This window comes from Lontra canadensis, unplaced genomic scaffold, assembly GCF_010015895.1.
Source record: "Lontra canadensis isolate GAN:19392208 unplaced genomic scaffold, GSC_riverotter_1.0 scaffold89, whole genome shotgun sequence".
Classification (NCBI taxonomy): domain Eukaryota; kingdom Metazoa; phylum Chordata; class Mammalia; order Carnivora; family Mustelidae; genus Lontra; species Lontra canadensis.
Genome location: NW_022631083.1, coordinates 5,125,100 through 5,139,314, shown reverse-complemented (window position 1 = coordinate 5,139,314; position 14,215 = coordinate 5,125,100). Strand labels below are relative to the sequence as shown.

At 44.4% G+C, this 14,215-nt stretch overlaps 1 protein-coding gene across 2 annotated transcripts in view; it reads right to left on the bottom strand.

Annotated features, from left to right (window-relative positions):
* ADAMTS17 (ADAM metallopeptidase with thrombospondin type 1 motif 17) overlaps positions 1 to 14,215 on the bottom strand; it is a 323,327-nt gene that overhangs the window by 140,591 nt on the left and 168,521 nt on the right. The gene's annotated exons all lie outside the window — the stretch shown is intronic.

Genomic DNA, 14,215 nt, shown 5'->3' with positions numbered 1-14,215 from the left:
ATGAAAAAGGAAATCTACAAATGTTTTGAATTTCACACCTTGTGCATACACTGCTTATTCGGAAAACAGACTTGATTCTGGAAAGTCACACTGATAACCAAGCATCTCTGGTGGAGGTGGTCTTTGCTACAATGACTTCATGCCCACAATGCATATTTACAAAGTATCGATCAGATAAACGTGAAAACGGCAATGTGGCTTTTCTGCAGTGAATTCTTTCTTTACAGCCTCAGTGCCACTGCCTCGTTCAAGTCCTCTTCCTTTCTCATCTGGACCAATGCAATCATTTCCTGTAGGTCTTCTTGATTGCAGTCTTCTTCATGATCAATGTATCTGCAAAATCTCTTTGGAAACACAGATCTCAACTTAACCTCAACACCCATCGCTCCCTGCAGGACTCACTTAAAATCCCTATGACACATCCCTGCTCCTCACTTAGCTTCTGCCCTGTCCTCTCCCTGCCACCTCCATGCACCCCTGTCCTACGTGCACCTGACTACCCACATTCCACAGTTCCTCTGTGCCCCCGGCCCCAGCACGGGCTGCTGTTTCTGCTGGGAGAGCCCACTTCGCTGCAGGCTGTACCACGCCACATTGGAGAACTAAGGTAGAGAGCGAGCATGACCTGTGCCTGCCCTCGGAGCTCATTGCAGGGAAAGAATCAGAAATGAAATAAATAATCTGAATAGAGAGCCATAAAATCATTCTCTGTATTCTTCAAGGCCAAATCCAGGAGCCCCATCTTCTGTGAAGTCTTTCCTTCTTTTCTCCATTCTCACCAGGAAGAACCCATTAGGGTTCTAAGAACACTCGACCTCCAAGTCCTCTGAGTGACAGTCCCATGTGTCTCACCTGCTACCTCTCTGGCTCCCCTCCATCCTGAACTCCTGGGGAGGGGGCGTGCACTGCCTGTGTTTCACTGCCTCCTCCTCTCATTAGCTGGAGGCTAATACAAATATTAGCATCCTGCCATGCTATTGTGTATCTTGCTTTTTTTCTCTTAACATTTTAGAGTTGTTCAATCCCTGTGTAAATGGAGTTGCCCCATCTTTTTTCTTTTTTTTTTAACTACTGATTGTGTTATTTCGCTTTTTATTGTGAGATAGTTTTAGACTTAAAGAAGAGGTACAAGAACAGTACAGAAAAGTATGTACTTTCCACCCTCACACCCCTACCAGCTTCCCTCTGTGTCAGCACCTTACAGAATCCTAAAACCATTATCAAAACCAGGATATTAATTCCAATACAATACATGTGGAAGCACACGGTACACACCCAGACAAGCCTCGCTGAATGAGCAAATGAATGAATCAATGAATGAACAAATACATTCATGAGGAGGCCATGCACTGCTCTGACAGTGTAAGGGAAGAGGTAACATATTCTAAGAGTTTACTGAGTTCAGGCTAAGTACTTTATCAGAATTATTTCATTATCACTCATACCACTTAGGAGACAGAAACAATCACTTGTCACACTTTGCAGTGACCTACCCAAGCTGCGGAGCTGGGAGGCCCTAGAACACATCCTCTTATCCACTGGTTTTAATACTGCCTCTTGATGGGTCCCAATGTCTTCCTCTGCTTTGTCCCCCTACAATCTCACACCCTCTCCATCAACCAGGAGCATTGGCTCTTCATATCACTGTCTCCTATTTGCAGTAGAATGGAATGTTTTGGGCCCTGAGCCCATAATGTTCCGTTTGCAAGCATCACTGGCTACATAATCTTGGCTCAAATGAAATGTACAGTCACTCAAGTCACATCAGGGGTGGGAATGCACAGGCTCCCCCAACTCCTGCTCCAACAAACAGAAGAAAGTAGGGCAACCAGCTCGAAACCTGCTCCTGCCTAAGAGGAATAAAGGAGGATCATGTTTGTCATGTACAGGTAAAATTTTATCCTGCCCTGGATTTTAACTTTGTGTTAAATGGTGAAAGTATCAAGTTTTATAGGGGAAAAAAAGTGAAATAAGGTCAGATGGGAGAGAAAAAAATAATAATAACAACAACCACCACCACCACCACCATAAACAAAAAACAAAAAAATCCCAAAACCAAACCAAACCAAACCAAACCAAACAGCAGTGGAAAGCTACTGGTCTGGGACAAAGAACAAGGAAAATGAAACAGCTGTCTGGTTCTAGCATCTGTTGCCTCCCTGGCTACATTTAAGGTTTGGCAAAAGTCGTATCAACTGCATTTCGCAGCAGAGAGCCTCCAGCGGCTGCAGGACAAGCACGCCAGTGCCAAGCTTTCCTCCCATAGCGTACTGTGAAAACACAGGCAAGGCCTGAGTTCCTCAGGAGACAGCACTGTTCCTGCATTCAAAGATTTACCATTTTCAGCCACTGGCAGTGTCTGGTGTCCATTTTAAGTGCCAGGGAGGTTGTTTTGATTCTCTTCCTCTCCGGGCACCCACTGAGTATTTGGAGAACAGCTCTGTCTCGCAGCCATACTGAAGGCAATGGTTATGTAAAAACCCTCAGAAATGTGTTGCTGATAACTAACCAGCCAAAAGGGAGATAAAATAAGAGCTGGATGAAAAAGTTACTAATCCAAAATTTCCACAAGTACTACTGCAGTTTGAAGCTTTCCCCCAGGCTGGTATGCCAGCCCCATTTCTGGAAGGCTCCCTGAGCCCTGAGGTTGGTCACTCCTTCCATGTCCTGTGGGTCGCAGAGACGGTTACCGGGCTGGGGCCACCTTGAGGGAGAGAGGGGATGTCACAGGGTAAAGGCAGGGCAGGGGCATCCAGGCACTCTGCTGGCAAGGGGTCGGGGGACGGGGGACAAGAAATGGTAGATAACAACACAACTTGCAAAGTCTGGAGAGTTCTCTGAGGAGGCAGTCTACTGTAAACTTCCAAACACTTCTGGAAAATTGGGGCCATCTGCTGCCAAAGCCCAACAGTTTTGAGAAAGGCTACAGTGCTGGGCAGGAGGCTGAGACTGAGGCAGGCAGGACAGCTTTCAACCTGGCACCCAACCCAATGTCCTACCGCGTGGCCCCGTCTGTCTGAGAGGGGCAGGGCGAGGCTCTGGCTCAGGCCAGCCGCCCACTCTGGCCAGGTACTCAGCATGTCTCATTTAGATAGGCAGTTCCCAAGCCTGGCTGAGTGTGAGATTTCCCCAGGAAAGCGGTTTTCTAGAGACTCAGAGACTGAAGATCTGGAGGAGGGCGTTCAAACTTCCGACTTTCTCTGGAGAAGCTTCTAATGACCCACCAGGTGTAGAAGTGACCAATATGAGAGAAAATCACCTGTAGTTCCAGGTGGAATTCTGACAATCTGAGCTTCCTGGACCCCACCAGCACCTCTAGTCATTAAGATGCCTATGAGAATCTCTATGGGATCTGGGAAAGTTCACAAAGAGCCTTTCCATTCCAGCAACTTGAGGTGGCGGGTAGGAGGCGGGGTGAGGTTGTGACAAGAGAGAGAGACTGGATGCTGGAGAACAATGCCTGGTGTTCCTAAGGCAGCAGGAAGAATGACGGAAAGAAAGAAAGCACAAGGAAAGATGCAGAAAAGAAGGACAAATCAACAAGACTGTCAGCTAAATAGTGTCCCCTCTGCCACTGGCTTCAGGACAGAAAACAGAGGTAGTACTACCCCTTCCTGAGTGCACAGTACACGTCATTTGTTACTTAGCCCTTATAATAACCCTATGGTATGTAAGTAGAGCTTCCCCCACCCCATTTTGCAGACTGGAAAACTGAGGCAAAAGAGACTGTGTAACTTGCTCAAGAGGCAGAGGCAGGACATGACCCTGGGTGCTTGATTTGGGAGGCGACCTTCTTAAGCACTGTGTGATAGGAGCAGCACCTCTATGCTGTGCAGAAAGGCCAAGAGAATTAGAGGGGAAGAGCGAACAATAGGGAGAAAGAAGACATGAGACCCTCAAATCCTGATTACCATTCTAGATACTCTCGCCTTCCTGAAACAAGTGGTCTACAGCTTCTGTGCTCAATGCTTAAAAAACAAAAAAATAGAATGATTGGCACATGCCTGTCCATTGCAAATGCCATGATGTGTAGGCACACCCTTGCTCAAGTCAGTTATAAGGCTGGTGTTCATCCCTTCCCAACACTACCTTCCTCTCCGGGTGGGGCTGTCATACACAGGCTTCAGGGCAATGATGGAATGTGTTGCCAAGGAGATTGTTGGGCTAAAGGCGAGTAGTCACTACATAGCACCTTCCAACTAAGAATCTCCAGGAACCAGGGTGATGAGGGGGGGCAGATAAGTATCTTTCATGCAGGAAAGGGCTGGGGGCTTTATGAGACTGTGATCATTGTCATAATGTTGTCCTAACTCTGCATCTCTTCCTTCTGTTTCCAGGAGCCATGTGACACTCTGCCTTTCAGCTGACAATATCTACCTTGGGCTCTCTCACCCTCTGCTCCAACCAGCAGGATATCTGAGCCCCAACAGCTTTAAAGTCTTGTTAAATAGTGCCTTGGCTTTCTAGTGACTTTCCTGACAGAGACAGGAGGAACTTGTAATCATAAAGAAGATGGACCGGGCTAATTATGTAAAGTTCATTTCCCCTTTGTAATAAATATTTACCATCCAATGTTTATAACTTTTATGTTTGGACTTTCTTGAAATGCTTTATTGAATTAAAAACATCACATTACCATTGGCTAAAAGAGGAGACAGCTATATTTGCCAATAATTGCTGCAAGAAATGCCAGCTATCGATGCCAATTTTTTTTTTTTTGGTAGTTCATATTTCCATAGACAGCTCTGAGCCTTACAATACCAGTATTTTGCAGACAGACATGGATGTAATGGTGATGGTGTGGGGAGCTCCAGAGCCCTAGACATGAAAATGGACTGCATTTTAATTTCTCTGGACTCTCTAGTATGCAAGTCTTTAAGAAGGCAAGAAATCTGGTTAATATTTGAAGCTAGGCTGCTCCCAAAGCAACCGTTTTTCCCAGGTTATTTACCCTATGCCTCTGAATGCAGAAATGGCTTGTAATTTTGATTGATCTTAAAAAAACAAAACAAAACAAAATAAAACTACACAAAGTCCCAGTCAGAAGGAACTTCCATATTTAAATTCCAACAAAAGAAGAGGAATAGATCATGGCAAGCCAACACTTCCTGCTGGAGACAGATGGTGGCCTGCCATGGCCTAGTACCGAGCCTTTTGCTATGAGTCACCTGGGGAGCCTATAAACACCTTTGCAGAGTAATATTTGTCAATGCATAATTACAGAATTCATAAGAATGCCAAGGAAACAATTAAAGTATAATCCAAAATACAAAAATAAATAGTTCAGTGACCCATGTGTTTCTTTGTCAACACGTTACCTCAGAAGATCTGGCCCTGGGTCTAATAACCATTGTAATTTTAAAGATTATTTATTTGAGAGAGACAGAGACAAAAGAGTAAGCAGGGGGAGGAAAACAGGGAGCGGGACAAGCAGACTCTTTGATGAGTGGGGAGCCTGCTACAGGGCTTGATCTAACGACACTGACATCATGACCTGAGCAGAAATCAAGAGTCAGATGCTTAATCAACTAAGCCACTCAGGCGACCCTAACCATTGTGGTGAGTGTAAATGGTAACTTGAGGTAGCAGCTACAACCATCATGCAGTATGAAACTATCTGGGAGTCCTAATCCCGAGGCAATCATGGGTGCTGCTAAGACTGTTGTGGCTTACTGCCAACATCCATGGTTGAAGGAAACTACAGTTGAGCCTTGAACAACACCAGCATAGGGATGCTGACCCCTGACACCACTGAAAGTCCACATGTCACTTTTGACTCCCCTCAAACCTGACTACTAATAGTCTTCTGCTGTTTGGAGACCTTACCAATAACAGAGACAGTTGATTAGCACATGTTTTGTATGTTACCTATATTACATACTGTATTCTTTTTTTTTTTTTTAAGATTTTATTCATTTGACAGACAGAGATAACAAGTAGGCAGAGAGGCAGGCAGAAGGGGGGGGGAGCAGGCTCCCTGCTGAGCAGAGAGCCTGACGTGGGGCTTGATCCCAGTACCCTGGGATCATGACCTGAGCTGAAGGCAGAGGCTTTAACCCACTGAGCCACCCAGGTGCCTCTATTATATACTGTATTCTTACAATAAATTTAGTTTAAGTACAAGTCAATGTTAAGAAAACCATAAGAGAAAAATACATTCAGGAGCGCCTGGGTGGGTCACTTGGTTGAGTGTCTGCCTCTGGCTGAGGTCATGATCCCAGGGTCCTGGGACGGATCCCCGCATTGAGCTCCCCGCTTCACAGGGAACCTGCTTCTCCCTCTCCCTCTGCCTGTTCCTCTCGCCTCATGCTTGCTTGCTTGCTCTCAAATAAATAAAATCTTTTTAAAAAGAGAAAATACATTCATAGTACTATACTGTATTTATTTTAAAAAGTCCCACGTATAAGTGGATTCCTACAGAGCATACCCGTGCTGTTCAAGGGTCAACTGTACTCATTTCAGTTACAGATTGGAAAAAGATAAAGATGTAAACTTCCATCATCCTTGTTCACAAAACCTCTGAAATCTATTCGGCAGCCCCTGGTTCAGAACCCCTGCTTCTGTACAATAAAGTTGTGTCCATGAGAAACACAACCCTCTGAGATGATAGGCATCCACCTTCTGCCAGGGATCAGCTTTGGTTCCTCATAAAAGGCAGAAACAAAATGAAAACTTTCCCCGCTGGTAGTCTTGGTGGTTAGTATTTTTCTGAAAATGTAATCTCTCCAGTTTCTTTTCTTCTTATTTTTATTGGTCTCTATTCCAGAAAATGAAAAAGAAAATGTTCAACTCCTCAGCACTGGTGTGTTTTGTGGTTTTCTTCCCTTGGAGGTGTCCAACCTCGGTTACGTTTCATTATTTTTGTGTGATAGGCCTAAAGTTCTAGAAATTTCTAACCCACACACACACATACTTTCCTCATGGATAGTTCAGGTATTTTTCCAACCTACCCCCTACTGCTCTGCACAGGAATATCCACTGAGGGGCTTGCCAGTGAAGTTTTCACCAACAACAAGTTTTGGGGGATCCCAGACCTGAGAACAGGGACGGTGTTCCCAACTTAACAGTTGCATGAGTCTGGTTTGTAAAAGAGATTTCTCCAGATTCTCAGAGCTGTAATGGCTTTGTGATGTTCATTCCCCTAAAATTCCTGGCTGAGTGTTCATCTTTCTTTTTCACACTATCTAGAAAGTAGTACATTTTTTCCTATTAAAGGGGGCCTCGCATGATTTGGAGGATTTTGCTAAGAATTCTGCATCACAGTTCATCTCTGAAATAACCAGAGACCCTTGACATGTCATGATATCATGGGCATGATTATTGTGAAGAAATGGACAGCTGGAGAAGTGGGATGAGCACAGGGTGACAAGGAGACCTACATCTAAACAGAATATGTCATGGGCCTTAACGTCAACTGCACCATTATCTTACCAGAATGGAGTATAAATGACTATTGTGAAACATACACTTAGAATCCACTTTATGTAACCTATTTCTAATATGCTTGAGGGGCCACAGGGATAAGCAATACATGCTCACGTTTTGTTTTCTTTGTTGGCTTATGAGCTATAACTTTGTTGTGTTGTTTATTGGTTGACTGACAGGTGATACTATACATCTTTAACTTACCACAGTTTGTCTTTCTGTGCAATCATTCCACCTCATATGTAGTATAAAACCTTACAATAGTATATGAACCTCTCTCCTGCCCTGGCCTTTGTGTGAATATCATGCACTTTACTCTTAGGAATGTCATAAACTCTACATTACTGCACTGGTTTCCCATGGCAAATCTATTACTGTTTCTTACTGTTTCTCTAAAAAAAACATCGCCATAAACTTCATGATTGAAGAGAACACCAATTTCTCATCATACAGTTCTGGAGGTTGGAAATCCAGAATCAGTTGCAATGGGCTTAAATCAAGGTATTCCCAGCCTCTCTGGAGGCTCTGAGGGGACAATCTATCTCCCTGAACTTTCCAGCTTCTAGAAGCTGCCTTGCTTTCCTTGGCTGATGGCCACCTCCTTGCATGACTCCCACCTTTTCCTTCTGCTACCTATTCTGATCTCCTGCTTCGCCCTCACTCAGGACCCTTCTGATTACATCAGGCCCATCCAGGGAATTCAGGAAATCTCCCCATCTCAAGATCCTTAACTGAATAAAACCTGAGAAGTCCCTCTTGCCCGCAAGGTAAAGCTCACAGGTTCTGGGATTAGGACATGGACATCGACTATGTCCATGGTCTTTCTATCTTAGAAACTTACCATTTGGTAAATGGTAAGTTTCTAAGATAGTTGTTTAAATGGTCAAGGATCTTTTAAAGACTTTTTTTTAAAATTTTATTTATTTATTAGACATAGAGAGAGCGATCACAAGTAGACAGGGGGAAGTAGGCCCCCACTGAGCAGAGAGCCAGACGTGGGACCCGATCCCAGGACCCCGAGATCATGACCTGAGCTGAAGGCAGAGGCTTAACCCACTGAGCCACCCAGGCGCCCCAAGGATCTTTTAAAGACAGTTGAATATACTTAAGTATATCATATATTCACCCATGTAGCCCCTACTTCCAGGGTTCTTCATTTCTTTGTGTAGATCTAGATTTCTATCTACAATCATTTTCTTTCTGCCTGACTCAATCCCAGGACCCCAAGATCATGACCTGAGCCAAAGGCAGAGGCTTAACCAACTGAGCCACCTAGGCGCCCCTGCCTGAAAGATTTCTTTTAATATTCTTTAAAGCATGGGTTGGCCAGCTATGATTATCTTAAGCTTTTTCATAACAGAAAAACTCCATTTTACCTTAATTTGTCAAAGAGATTTTTGCTGGGTATTGATTTCTAATGTGACAGCCTTTTTTTTTTTTTTCCCCCCCTCTCAGGACTTTAAAGATGCTATTCTACCATTTTCCTACCTGCATTGTTTTGAATGAGAAATATGTTTTTGTTTTTTTTTTTTTACCTTTTTTTTACGTGTTCATAACTTTTCTCCTCTGGTTTTTTGTTTTGTTTTTTTATTTGACAGAGATCACAAGTAGGCAGAGAGGCAGGCAGAAAGAGGGGGAAGCAGGCTCCCTGCTGAGCAGAGAGCCCAATGTGGGGCTTGATCCCAGGACCCTGAGATCATGACCTGAGCCGAAGGCAGAGGCTTAACCCACTGAGCCACCCAGGCACCCCTTCTCTGGCCTTTTTAAGATTTTCTCTTTATCATTACTTTTAAGCAACTGGATCATGAGGATTGTTGGTCTAGCTTTCTTCTTGTTTACTTTCCTTGGGGGTCACTGAGCTTCTCGGATCTGTGGGCTTATCATTTTCACCAAGACTGAAATTTTTTTTAGCCATTATTTCAAGTATTTCTGTCCTTGCTCTCTCATTTCCTTCTGGGTGTGTGTGTGTATCTCCACCTGAAGACCCACAGCTCACTCATGCAGTCTTCTATTTCTTACTTTTTTTTTAGTCACTTCATTTTCAAGTTCACTGAGGATTTCTTCTGCAATCTCTCATTTCCCAGCAACAGGGTCTTTTTCATTTCAGACAGTGGAGTTTTCATTTCTAGAGTTTCCTTGGGATCTGTTTTATATCTTCCATATCTCTACTTAACATGTTCCATCTTTCTGCTATCTTCTTGAATCTGGATTATGGTTACAATTACTGTTTTAACACTCTTGTCTGTTAATTCTATCTTCTGTGTCTTTCTTGGTCAGTTTTGATTGATCGATTTTTCTCATCATGGATGTATTTTTCTGCTCTTTGAAGACCTGGTAATTTTTTATTTGATGCTAGACATTGTGAATTTTATGTCATTGAGTGGTAGACGATTTTGTATTTCTAAAAATATTTTTTAGCTTTGTTCTAGGGCCTGCTTAAGTCACCTGAAAACCAGTGTGATCCTTTCAGATTTTGCTTCTAAACTTTATTAGGTGGCACTAGATCAGCATTTAGGACAGGGCTAATTTTGCCACGCTACTGACGCAACACCCTTCTGTGCATTTTACATGAGCTCTGGAGGTTCTTCCCTCTAATATTTCCAGATGGTCTTGGGTCATCTTCTCACACATACATTGCTGAGTACTAAGCTGAAGACTCATGGAGATATTATGCACATTTCTGAGTTTTTTTTTCTTTATAAAACTCTTCTGTGGAACCTCTCTCTGTGAACTCTAACTTCCTTGGCCTCTCTGTGCTCCTAGCGCCATTTCTTCAACTCAGGAAGGTTTGTTTCTTCTCAGTTCTCTCTCCCCATGCCATAGCCTCGAGACTCTCCAGGCAGCAAGTCTGGATAATCAGAGGGCTCACCTTATATGCTCCACATCTCTCAAGAATAATTCTTTCTTGCTGGATGTCCAATGTCATGGAAAAAAATCACTATTTCATATAGCTCATATAGTTCATCTGATTTCTTAGTTGCTTCAGGTGGGGCAGTAATTCTGGTTCCTGTTACTTCATCTTGGCCAAAGGGAGAAGTCAGAATAAGAAACTAAAGGCAACATTGGGACCATAATCATTTTATTACATGAGATCCAATTCAATCCTCAAAATCATTAAAGAATAATAATGGTTATAAATTTCAATCTGGCATGGGATTAAAAGACCTTTCTGATTGGTTCTGGATATCTCTGGCTGCCAGAAGAATCCAGGTGTTACATAATGCTTTTTCATGCCAGTGAGAAGTTCAATACAGAGAAATGCTGAGCCTACAGATGTACACAGACAGATTTAGTTCTGTGTTCCATGGATGGGAATCAGTACTACCCAGAAGGGTAATAATAACACACATATCAGCTCAAGTACTTGGGTGCTGACATTGTGACAGACTCAGTTCTCAGTACCTTATGTGTATTAACTCACCAGGAGCCTTGGATTTTGCCAATGAGGGCACTAATGCACAAATAAGAGACACACAGAGATGGTCACTAGCAACCAATCACTCACTACCAGATCTACTCTGATGCTTTGAACAGTTTCTTGCCCTGAGAGGAAGCCAGAGGAAAGATCTTTTTGGATCCCTGCAAGACATTTGACAAAGTCTTACATGTATGTTGCTGAAACAGATAGTTAACTCTAGTTAACTAAACTAGGTTTAGAGAGAGTCAGCACATTATAATTATACAGGGACATCTCTAAGAGTTTCTTCTTCAACACAGCCTTATCCAAGGGTCACCAGTGGTTGGATAAAGTCACATGAAAACTTAAATTTGCTGTTAGGGTTATGGATGGGTCCCAGATCAACAATTACTTACTATGTGCCAGTACTGACCAAAGTACTTGGAAAACAATGGTGAGTAAAAGCAAATATTCCTGCCCTGGAAGGGTTTATCATCTAGAGGGAGATTATCAATAGTTATGACAAGCAAGTGAATTATATAGCATGTTAAAAAATGGTAAGTTTCTGAAAGTAGGGCTTTCCCTTAGGGAATTAGGAGACCTGGGTGCTCTAAGAGTGGGTGAGAGAGGGTTACCAGATTAACATTTTTAAGGATTTTATTTATTTACTTATTTATTGCGTGTCAGTGAGTTAGGGGGAGAAGCAGAAGGAGAGGAGAGAGAGAGAATCTCAAGGAGACTCCCTGCTGAGCATTGTGCCTGATGCAGGGCTCAAATTCATGACCCTGGTATCATGACCTATGCCAAAATCGAGTATCAGATGCTTAACCAGCTGAGCCACCCAAGCATCCCTTACCAGATTAAAATTTTAAATTGCATGGTCAGGGTAGGCCTCCTTGAGAAGGCTGAAAAAACCCCAAAACTCAAAAAAGATGAGGCACTTAGTCACAGGGACATGTGGGAGGAGAGTATCCTGGCAGAGGAAATGGCCGGCATGAAGCAGAGCGTGTCCCTGCAAGTTCAAGAAAGAACAGGTAGGCAATTCAACTGGAATGGAGTAGGGGAAAGAAGATGCAGAAGGAAGTAAGGAAAGGATGAAGAGGGGAAAGGGCTCATACTAGCACCAAAAGTCAGTGTTACAGGGGATAAGAAAGGAACAATATAACATATGTACACCCTTCTGTTATACTGAACACTCACTGAAACACAGATTCACAAAGGTACCACATGAGTAAATTTATGACAAAGCAAGTCTTAGAATCCCTTAGTTGGGGGACACCTGGGTGGCTCAGTCGATTAAGCATCTGACTCTTGATTTCAGCTCAGGTCATGATCTCAGGATCCTAGAATCAAGGCCCCCCTCACTGGCCTCTGTGCTCAGAGTGGATTCTGCTTAAGACTCTTTCTCCCTCTCTTTCTGCCCCTTCCACTACTCATGCCCTCTATCTCTAATTAATTAATTAATTAATCTTAAAAAAAAAAGAAAAAGAAAAAAAGAATCCCGTAGTAGGGTACTGCCTTAGTTTGGCTTTGAATCTTATGGTGTGTTCCAGGCCTAGGGTAGAACTCCCCAAGCTCCTGGTTCCCAGCTGGCTCCTGCCTCTCTTCTCCATCCGTATCTCCTGTGCTTCAGCATGGCATTACCACCATCTGACTGTGTGAGTTGCCGCAATCTGACTGTAAGATGCACACTGAAGGGAGCACCCTTGTCTTGCAAGCAGGAAAATTTCCACCAGCTCCCTGAGGCTGCTGGCCAGCTAGTCAGCTATGCTAACACATGCTCCTCTGCTCCTGCTAGGTACTGGGGAGACAAATGTCCATTTTATTTTAGGACTGGTGAGCTCTCAAAGGAAAGGCAAGTGGGAAAATGTATTTTGTGATTCCTGGTGAGCTGTGGAAATAAATGTTTGGTTTCCCTATAACTTGCACTATGAGAGGATCTCACTTTATATATTTGTATGTTGAGCTTCTAGGGAGGAAAAAAAAAGTAACATAGCTGAGCTGATTGTTACTTAACATTTCAGTGTCTTCTTCAAACAAAATGAAGCTAGCAAAGGAAAATGAAATACCAGGTCACCTTCCTCCCTGTTGGGGTCTGTCTTTAAATGACTGTACATAGTCTTTCCTTCCTCAGTTAATAGACACACCCAGGCTCAGCCTGCAGCCCACCCCCACCTTCCTGGCTGGTTGACCTTGGCCTATTACCTAACCTCTCTTAGTATTCTGTTTTCTCATCTGTTAAATGGGGTACAAAGCCTCTGCCTTGACAGCTGTCCTCAGGGTTTCATGTGACAGTGTGTGGAAAATTGACCCTATCTATGTTCTCTCTCTGCCTGGGAACTCATAAGTCCCCAGTAGAGGTACCTACCTCCTCCTATCCCTCCTGGCCCAACTGGTATGCAATTACCTGGCTCCTAAAAGGCAAAAAACGGCTGCAGCTCTCAGTCAGGAAGTGGTCTCTGCCTGGCTCCCCACCCCCACCTCACCTCCAGCCCCACTGCCTCCCCCATCCATTCTGCCCCCGTTTGGGTCAGCAGAGCCTGGCCTGTAATATCCCACAAGCCCTGAGGTTGGGCCGAGTGGCTGCTCTGTGTTCTGTGACTCATCTGGGCACTTCCCTCTTCTCCATCCCCGCTGTCCAGGGCATCTTTACTCTTCCTCAATGCTCAGGGTCCTTCACTGGGGTTCTAGCCACATGGATTTTGTGCAGACACCATACCATCAAAGGACCCTCTGAAAGCTGCCCTTTCTGATGATTCTGTGTTGTCGGGTACTTTAGAGCACTGAAGGCTGGGACAGGCAAATGGTGCCTCCTGGCTAGCACATGGTATATGAAGAAGTGTCTTCATGGTCAAGGCCAGTGGTGAGCACCAGACACACCAGTGGCAGACTGCCGGGGATGACTAAATCCCAGGGCTCATTGCATCTCCCTAACAAGGTGTAAGGTACAAGGTACTGGGGTGCACAGTGGGAGACGGCTCTGGAAGGGCCCCTTGCTGGCACCTCTGCAGGGGGATGGGAGAGAAGGATTCACGACAGTGAACAAATGCCCTTCAGGGAAACAGCTAATGGGAAGTGCTGAGGAGGCGCTGCCCTTTTCTGCACCCCAAACAATGGCAGGTTGTTCTCCACCTGAGGACTCTGCCCTCATTATCCTGAACCAATACCCCCAGAGCCAGGAAGCCCTCGAGAGGCAGCATCCCACCTCCCAGAGTCCAGACGGCCTTGTTCTACCTGGCTGTGACCCCGGGGTCTCAATCTGGAGGCACAATCCCTGGTGTGTCTGTTCTGGAGTTAGTCTTGCCCTCGGCTCTTGTTCTGGGAACCTGCCCCGCCCTCCAGGCTCCCACCCTGGGACTCGATGCCAACCTGAGCTCCAGCTCTAGGACGGCC